Source organism: Salvelinus alpinus, chromosome 11 (assembly GCF_045679555.1).
Source record: "Salvelinus alpinus chromosome 11, SLU_Salpinus.1, whole genome shotgun sequence".
Lineage (NCBI taxonomy): Eukaryota > Metazoa > Chordata > Actinopteri > Salmoniformes > Salmonidae > Salvelinus > Salvelinus alpinus.
In genome coordinates this window covers 34,786,191-34,795,451 of record NC_092096.1, presented here as the reverse complement: position 1 = coordinate 34,795,451, position 9,261 = coordinate 34,786,191, and the positions used below count along the sequence as shown (strand labels likewise).

The 9,261-nt window shown below is 44.0% G+C and overlaps 1 pseudogene; it reads left to right on the top strand.

The window, feature by feature from the left end:
- The first annotated feature begins 896 nt into the window (after positions 1–896).
- LOC139534051 (phytanoyl-CoA dioxygenase, peroxisomal-like) lies at positions 897–8,644 on the top strand (annotated as a pseudogene).
- Positions 8,645–9,261: the final 617 nt, after the last annotated feature.

The following is a 9,261-nucleotide window of genomic DNA, read 5'->3' as shown; positions in this document are numbered from 1 at the left end:
TGTAAGTTTGCCACAAAGATGCTCTGTTTTCTTTTATTCTCTCATGTCTTGTGGGCATATGCAGATGGTTGCCATCGGACAGGATTGAGGAGTGGTATTTAGTGTTTTGTGTCCAATTATTTGTTTCCTTGTTTGTTGTTGACCATGACTGAAATGAGCTTTGAGGCCAGGCTGAAATGAGGGAAAGCTTCCATTCAATTAATAGTGTGTGTGTGTGTGTGTGTGTGTGTTTGGTTTGGTTTTACTATCCTTGTGGGGACCAAAAGGGTTACAATTAGGGTTAGGTTTGGGGGGTTTTAGGGTTACGGTAAGGGTTAGGTTAAGGGTTAGATGTAAGGGAAAATAAGATATTGAATGGGACTCAATTGTTTTTACCCCACAAGAAAAGTAAAACAAACGTGTGTGTGTGTGTGCGCATCTGTCAATGTCCTTCTCTATCAGGTTTAAGGTAAGACCCAGATGCAGACTGTGTCGAAGTAACAATGTTTATTACAGCAACAGGGGCAAAGGTCCAGGATGGCAGGCAGGCTCAGGGTCAGGGTCAGGTCAGGCAGAGGTCGGTAATTCAGAGTAGTGGGGCAAAGGTGCAGGACGGCAGGCAGGCTCAGGGTCAGGGCAGGCAGAAGGGTCAAAACCGGGAAAAACTAGAAAACAGGAACCAAGACAGGAGCAAGGGGAAACGCTGGAAGGTTCTACAAACGAAACAAACTGGCAACAGACAAACAGAGAGCACAGGTATAAATACACAGAGGATAATGGGGAAGATGGGTGACACCTGGAGGGGGGTGGAGACAAGCACAAAGACAGGTGAAACAGATCAGGGCGTGACATTCTCACTTGTGAACTTTGACCTAGTTGGAGAGTGGGCTACACCGGCAGCATAGGGCTACATAACAGTGGGCATATGACTGTCTGTGCATTGAAAGGAATACAGAATAAAACATATATTCTTGCAAAATGTCTCGAGCGACAGACAGACTGAAAGTGGTCATGAATCATCTGGATCGACCATCTTCTTTTGTTGTATCCTTTTCAACTGTTTTACTGTAATTGTCAGGCTTTTTCAGAGCAGAACTGAACATTGGGAGTGGAACTATAACATTGCAAAATGTATTTATTTTCTATAAATGTGTTTATTTATCCATATAAGACTACATTATCTTATAGCCTTTGAATGCGTAAAAGGCCCGCTTGTATAGTCTAACTATTAGGCTATAGCTTATTCACAATTTAATTTGTTGTTATAATTAACGGTATAACATAGCTTACATAAATGTGTAATATCTACAAATAACAATTTTGTTATAAGAAATTATTCATATATGGCCTTAATTCATTGCATAAAGCAAGCATCTACCTCTGGCCAAAACATTGCCTACTATCAACCACAAGCACTGAGTGACACATCAATCTCCTTTTTGAGCTGTTTTTGACTATGTCAATGGCCTTATATCAGGACAGTCTAAAATAACAGGTACTGACCCTGGCCCTACTTACTGTGCACATGACACAATGCTGAGATCAACTCAGCAGTTCATTCAACGTTGAGTTCCCATCACTCTGTATCTAAACACATGAGTCACACTGCCATTCACTTGCTGTATCCAGGTATTTCTTTGACAATGATCTGCTGAGCACTGAGCAGAGAATCTCCTATGAGATGGCATCCTCCTTATCAAGGGCCTGGTGTCTGGGGAGCACATTGACAGATTCAGGTAAGACCACAACACCATGAGAGAGACAACAGAAAGATCTCAGATGTGATTGAAAGGACAACACTAGATAAACAAAGAACAGGCGTCTAACGTAGAATGCTCAATGATAAAAGTAGAAAAAGACCACAGAAGAGAAAAATGCCTGAAGATCACTTCACTTGACTGTCTCCACCAGCGCTTCAATATGTCCCCTGTCTTTGACCCCACATGCAGCATGGTTCACCAGCAGAACACTAGAACACTGCTCCTCTGTGCCAGAGACACATGGCTTTACCAGCTGGGCTTAATTAGTGATGCTACACTGAACAAGGACTGAGTTTGTGTGTGTGCGTGTGTGGCAGGGCGACGTTTGAGCGGATATTCCGTCGGGAGGTGCAGGTCTCGGGGCTGGTGGTGATGAGGGACGTGTCCATCGCCAAGTCAGAGTTCGTCCCTGACCAGAAGGCCATCTCCAAGCTGCAGGACTTCCAGGAAGAGCCTGAGTTATTCCTCTACTGTAGCCTGCCTCAGGTACACACACTGCATGGACACACACACACACATAGACCCACGCACGCGGACTGCATCATAGTTTCCCTTCGAAATTCGACATCTTTTGGATTAACAGCTATTTTTGATGGGTTAATTATTCATTGCGGCTTGCTAGAGCATTGGGAACTGCCATAGTGCAGTGGTCTGAGCAGCGCTCTTTCTCTCCGAGCATCACAAGTTCGTGCCGGGCAATTGTTTTTATTTTTTTTGGTGAGCGCCGAGGGAGGCATGCATATGTTCTTAGGACCTTTTGAAACGTCTGAAATTCGAAGTCTATTTCTAGTGATCAGGCTAGGCTGACAGGGACGCATTCATTCACACACACACACACACAAGCTCAGAACACACACGTTCTTTGTACAGTCTTTCATTTCCTTTTTTTCCTTTTTTTCCCACATCTAGTTTTTATTATTTCACTTGTCTTTGTCTTTCTCAGATCCTGAATTCAAATCAAATCAAAGTTTATTTGTCACGTGCACAGAATACAAGCCCTTAAAACTTCTTATGGCTGCAGGGGCAGTATTGAGTAGCTTTAATGAAAGGTGCACAGAGGTGCCCATAGTAAACTGCCTGCTCCTCAGTCCCAGTTGCTAATATATGCATATTATTATTCGTATTGGATAGAATACACTCTGAAGTTCCTAAAACTGTTTGAATTATGTCTGTGAGTATAACAGAACTCATATGGCAGGCGAAAACCTGAGAAGTTCCACTTCCAGTTTGAATTGTTTCTGAGGTGGCAGATTTTCAACCAAGCTCTCATTGAAATTACAGCGAGATATTGATGAGTTTTCACTTCCTACGGCTTCCACTAGATGTCAACAGTCAATAGAACTTTGTCTGATGACTCTAATGTGAAGGGGGGCCGAAGGAGACAGGAATGAGTAATCACTGCCACGAGCTGACCATGCTTTCACCATGCGCTGTCACGCCCTGGCCTTAGTTATCTTTGTTTTCTTTATTATTTTAGTTAGGTCAGGGTGTGACATGGGGGATGTTTGTGTGTTTTTGTCTCGTCTAGGGTGTTTGTATTGTCTAGGGGGTGTTTGTAGAGTTCATGGGGTTGTGTTCATTGTAGGTGTTTATGTAAGTCTATGGTTGCCTAGATTGGTTCTCAATTAGAGACAGCTGTCTATCGTTGTCTCTGATTGGGAGCCATATTTAGGCAGCCATAGTCATTAGGCAGGTTGTGGGTGATTGTCTATGTGTAAGTTGCCAGTGTCTGCACTTGTTGTTTGTATAGTGTCACGTTTGTTGGTTTGTATAGTGTTCGTTTCGTTTTCATTAAAGAAGAATGTATTGTTATCACGCTGCGCCTTGGTCCTCCTCACTTAAATGTTATGACGAACGTGACATGCGCCTTCACATGAGGAGGACCTCCATTCCACCGCTCTTCTGAAGTCAATCTAATTCTCCAGTTGGAACGTTATTCAAGATGTATGTTAACAACATTCTAAAGATTGATTCAGTACATCGTTTGACATGTTTCTACTGACTGTTACGGAACTTTTGGACATTTCGTCACGTTATAGTGGATGCGCTTTGTGATTTTGGAATTGTTTACCGCTAACCAAAGTAGCTAATTGGACATAAATAACGGACATTATCGAACAAATCAAACATTTATTGTGGACCTGGGATTCCTAGGACTGCATTCTCATGAAGTTCATCAAAGGTAAGGAAACATTTATCATGTATTTTCTGGTTTCTGTTGACCCCAACATGGCGGCTAATTTGGCTATTGTTCTGAGCTCCGTCTCAGATTATTGCATGATTTGCTTTTTCCGTAAAGTTTTTGGGAAATCAGACACAGCGGTTGCATTAAGGAGAGGTATATCTATAATTCCATGTGTATAACTTGTATTATCATCTACATTTATGATGAGTATTTCTGTTGAAACGATGTGGCTATGCAAAATCACTTGATGTTTTTGGAACTAGTGAATGTAACGCACCAATGTAAACTCCGATTTGTTGTTATAAATATGAACTTAATCAAACAAAACATGCATGTATTGTGTAACATGAAGTCCTATGAGTGTCATCTGATGAAGATAATCAAAGGTTAGTGATTCATTTTATCTCTATTTCTGCTTTTTGTGAAAGCAATCTTTTGCCTGAAATGGCTGTGCTTATTGTGGTTTGGTGGTGACCTAACATAATCGTTTGTAGTGTTTTTGCTGAAAAGCATATTTGAAATCGGACACTTTGGTGGGATTAACAACAAGATTACCTTTAAAATGATATAAAACACATGTATGTTTGAGGAATTTTAATTATGAGATTTCTGTTTGAATTTGGCGCCCTGCACTTTCACTGGCTGCTGTCATTTCGATCCCGGTAGCGGGATGCAGCCATAAGAAGTTTTAAGCAACAGTGCAGTTTTTAAGTAAAAAATAGGTATTAGGTAAACAAAAGATACGAAAATAAAATCTGTAAAAAAATAACGGGAGTGAGGCTATATACAGGTGGTACCGGTACAGAGTCAACATGCCGGTGCACCTGTTAGTCGGGCTATTTGAGGTAATATGTACATGTAGGATTAGTTAAAGTGACTATGCATAGATGATAAACAGAGTAGCAGGGTAAAAGAGGGGTTGGATGGACACAATGCATAGTCCGGGTAGCCATTTGATTAGCTGTTCAGGAGTCTTATGGCTTGGAGGTAAAAGCTGTTGAGAAGCCTTTTGGTCCTAGACTGACGCTTCGGTACCCCTTGCCATGTGGTAGCAGAGAGAACAGTCTATGACTGGGGTGGCTGGAGTCTTTGACAATTTGAGGGCCTTCCTCTGACACCGCCTGGTATAGAGGTCCTGGATGGCAGGCAGCTTAGCCCCAGTGATGTTCTGGGCCGTACGCACTACCCTCTGTAGTGCCTTGCTGTCAAAGGCTGAGCAGTTGTCATACCAGGCAGTGATGCAACCAGTCAGGATGCTCTCGATGTTGCAGCTGTAGAACCTTTTGAGGATCTCAGGAACCATGACAGATATTTTTTGTTTCCTGAGGGGGAATAGGCTTTGTCGTGCCCTCTTCGCGACTGTGGTGTGTTTGGACCATTCTAGTTTGTTGGTGATGTGGACGCCAAGGAACTTGAAGCTCTTAAGCTCTTAACCTGCTCCACTACAGCCCCGTCGATGAGAATGGGGGCGTGCTCGGTCCTCCTTTTCCTGTAGTCCACAATCATCTCCTTTGTCTTGATTACGTTGAGGGATAGGTTGTAATTCTGGCACACCCGGACAGGTCTCTGACCTCATCCCTATAGGCTGTCTCGTCGTTGTCAGTGATCAGTCGTGTCATCTGCAAACTTAATGATGGTGTTGGAGTCGTGCCTGGTCATGCAGTCGTGGGTGAACAGGGAGTACAGTAGGGGACTGATCACGTACCCTTGAGTGTCTCTAGTGTTGAGGATCAGCTTGACAGATGTGTTGTTACCTGGGGGTGGCCTGTCAGGAAGTCCAGGATCAAGTTGCAGAGGGAGGTGTTTAGTCCCAGGATCCTTAGCTTATTGATGAGCTTTGAGGGCACTACAGTGTTGAACACTGAGCTGTAGTCAATGAACAGCATTCTCACATAGGTGTTCCTTTTGTCCAGGTGGGAAAGGGCAGTGTAGAGTGCAATAGATTGCATCATCTGTGGATCTATTTGAGCGGTATGCAAATTGGAGTGGGTCTAGGGTTTCTGGGATAATGGTGTTAATGTGAGCCATGACCAGCCTTTCACAGCACTTCATGGCTACAGACGTGAGTGCTATGGGTCTGTAGTCATTTAGGCAGGTTACCTTAGTGTTCTTGGGCACAGGGACTATGGTGGTCTGCTTGAAACATGTTGGTATTACAGCCTCAATCAGTGACAATCAGTGTTGAACATGTCAGTGAAGACACCTGCCAGTTGGTCAGCACATGCCCGGAGCACCCGTCCTGATAATCCGTCTGGCCCTGCGGCCTTGTGAATGTTGACCTGTTTAAAGGTCTTACTGACGTCAGCTACGGAGAGCATGATCACACAGTCGTCCAGAACAGCTGATGCTCTCATACATGCCTCAGTGTTGCTTGCCTCAAAGCGAGCATAGAAGTGATTTAGCTCGCCTGGTAGGCTTGTGTCGCTGGGCAGCTCGCGGCTGTGCTTCCCTTTGTAGTCTGTAATAGTTTGCAGGCCCTGCCAAATCCGACGAGCATTGGAGCCGGTGTAGTACGATTCAATTTTAGTCCTGTATTGGCGCTTTGCCTGTTTGATGGTTCATCGGAGGGCGTAGCAGGATTTCTTATAAGCGTCCGGGTTAGAGTCCCGCTCCTTGAAGGCAGCAGCTCTAACCTTTAGCTCAGTGAGGATGTTGCCTGTAATCCATGGCTTCTGGTTGGGGTATGTACGTACAGTCACTGTGGGGATGAAGTCATCGATGCACTTATTGATGAAGCCAGTGACTGATGTGGTGTACTCCTCAATGCCATCGGAAGAATCCCGGAACATATTCCAGTCTGTGCTAGCAAAACAGTCCTGTAGCTTAGCATCTGCGTCATCTGACCACTTATTTTTTTGACCGAGTCACTTGTGCTTCCTGCTTTAGTTTTTGCTTGTAAGCAGGAATCAGGAGGATGGAATTATGGTCAGATTTGCCAAATGGGGGGCGAGGGAGAGCTTTGTATGCATCTCTGTGTGTGGTGTAAAGGTGCTCTAGAGTTTTTTTCCCCCTCTGGTTGCATATTTAACATGCTGATAGAAATTAGTTTAGACGGATTTCAGTTTTCCTGCATTAAAGTCCACGGCCAGTAGGAGTGCCACCTCTGGGTGGGCATTTTCCTGTTTCCTTATACAGCTGACTGAGTGCGGTCTTAGTGCCAGCATCCGTCTGTGGTGGTAAATAAAAAGCCACGAAATATAGATGGAAACTCTCTTGGCAAATAGTGTGGTCTACAGCTTATCATGAGATACTCTACTTCAGTCGAGCAAAATCTAGACTTCCTAAAATTTCGTGCACCAGCTGTTTACAAATATACACAGACTGCCACCCCTCGTCTTACCGTAGTGTGCTGTTCTATCTCGCCGGTGCAGCGTATCATGCCAGCTGAATGTTATCCATGTTATCCATTCAGCCACGATTCGGTGAAACATAAGATATTACAGTTTGATGTCCCGTTGCTTGGATATTCGTGATCGTACCTCGTCTAATTTATTGTCCAATGATTGTATGTTGGAAAGTAATATTGATGGTAAAGGCAGATTTCCCACTCGCTGTCGGCGGATCCTTGCAAGGCACCACGCCCTGTGTTCTCTATACCTGCGTCTCTTTCTCCTGCCAATGACGGGGATATTGGCCTTGTCGGGTGTCTGAAGTACATCCTGTGCGTCCTGCTTTTTGAAGAAAACATATTTGGCTAATCCAAGGTGAGTGATCACTGTCCTGATATCCAGAAGCTCTTTTTGCCATAAGATACGGTGGCAGAAACATTATGTACAAAATAAGTTACAAATAGCACGAAAAAACCCCACATAATAGCACAATTGGTTAGGCGCCCGTAAAACGGTTACCATTTCTTCAGGCACCATCTGAGCACTATTGTGGAGTGTTTCACTGGTCCAACATCATGGCCATGCACACCATGGTGGTCAACAAGCCTCCAGACACAGGTCTAACCTCTAACCCCTGACCCTCAACCCCTAACACTGACCCTTATCCAGAAAGACACACATAGACACACCTTCTAGAGTGAAAACAGGGAGCCTGTCTATTTAATGTATGTTTATTTGTGTGTGTGATCTATCTCAGGTAATAAGACATCTCGTCACTCCATGCACCAGGACCCGCATTATTTTCCATTCTGTCCGGCGGACCGTATTGTGTGTTCCTGCACCGCCATGGAGAAGGTTCACCGCCAGAACGGCTCCCTGTGTGGGTGTTGGCCATCTCCTGCCACTATGCCGGAGCTAACTGCTACTATATTGACGTGAGGGGAACCACCCAGGAGATCATAGGGTAGGAGGTGTACAAGATCGCAGCAAGGAAATATGCTGTTGATGACGTCACATGTGAGGTACATCACATCTTTGCAGCAGTGATTCAGTATACATCAAACACATTGTTAATAAACTGTGTGTAACAGTGTGCTGTGTCTAACACTGTCTGTTGCGTGTGTTATAGGATACCTGGGCTGTAAGAGGCCGTCTGGTGCAAGGGGATAGGACCAATCTGTGAGAGAGCCCGCCCACTGCAGTGTGACGGTCACTCACCACTAACAACCTACCAATCAAAGGAGATTGAAAAAAGTTGACAAATCCACCAGCCAATAAACTGAGTCTCAGTGACGGGAGTAATTTATTCATTGGGCGAGAGAGAGTGTCCAAGAGTCCAGTCAGGGATGTTTTCTTGTTGTGTTCAACATATTAAACTAAATGGATGTTAATTGCACAGTTAAACATTGATTGAAGTAATCATCTTCTGCCTAACAAGAAAGTACTTACTGTGTGGTAGACTGGAGTGAGAGGAGCAGAGGTAGATTGAGAGTGAGAGAGAGAGAGTGATAGACTGGGAGAAAGAGAGTGTGTATGAGAGAGATGAGTGGATGAAGGTGAATAGCAGGCTATTGCTGTTATGAATATGAGTGTGTTTTAGTACACTTTGGAAACCAGGTACTCAGGGTGTCGCTTTGTAGACCAGTCCACCATGAAATACCAGTAACCTTGATGCCTCAATATAACAGAATCCTAGTTGTATTTTACATCACCGCCTTAACAATCAAATCTATGCTGCTTTTAATGAGTTTGTAATGAGTACTTATGTTTGAAAATTAGTTTGTGATTTCCTTTCATTATTGTCGATGTAACTGACAAAAAACAGACTCAGAATCAATTGCTTTATCGTCTGTTCCTTGGATTTCTAGTGAGGATGGTGAGATACTCTTTTGGTTTCCTCACTCCTTTGTGCCACATCCCAGACACACACACACCACCTCGGAGACCATTCTTGATCCCCTAAATCTGATGTGTTTTACCTAAACCTTCCCCCTCGACCCAATCTGCT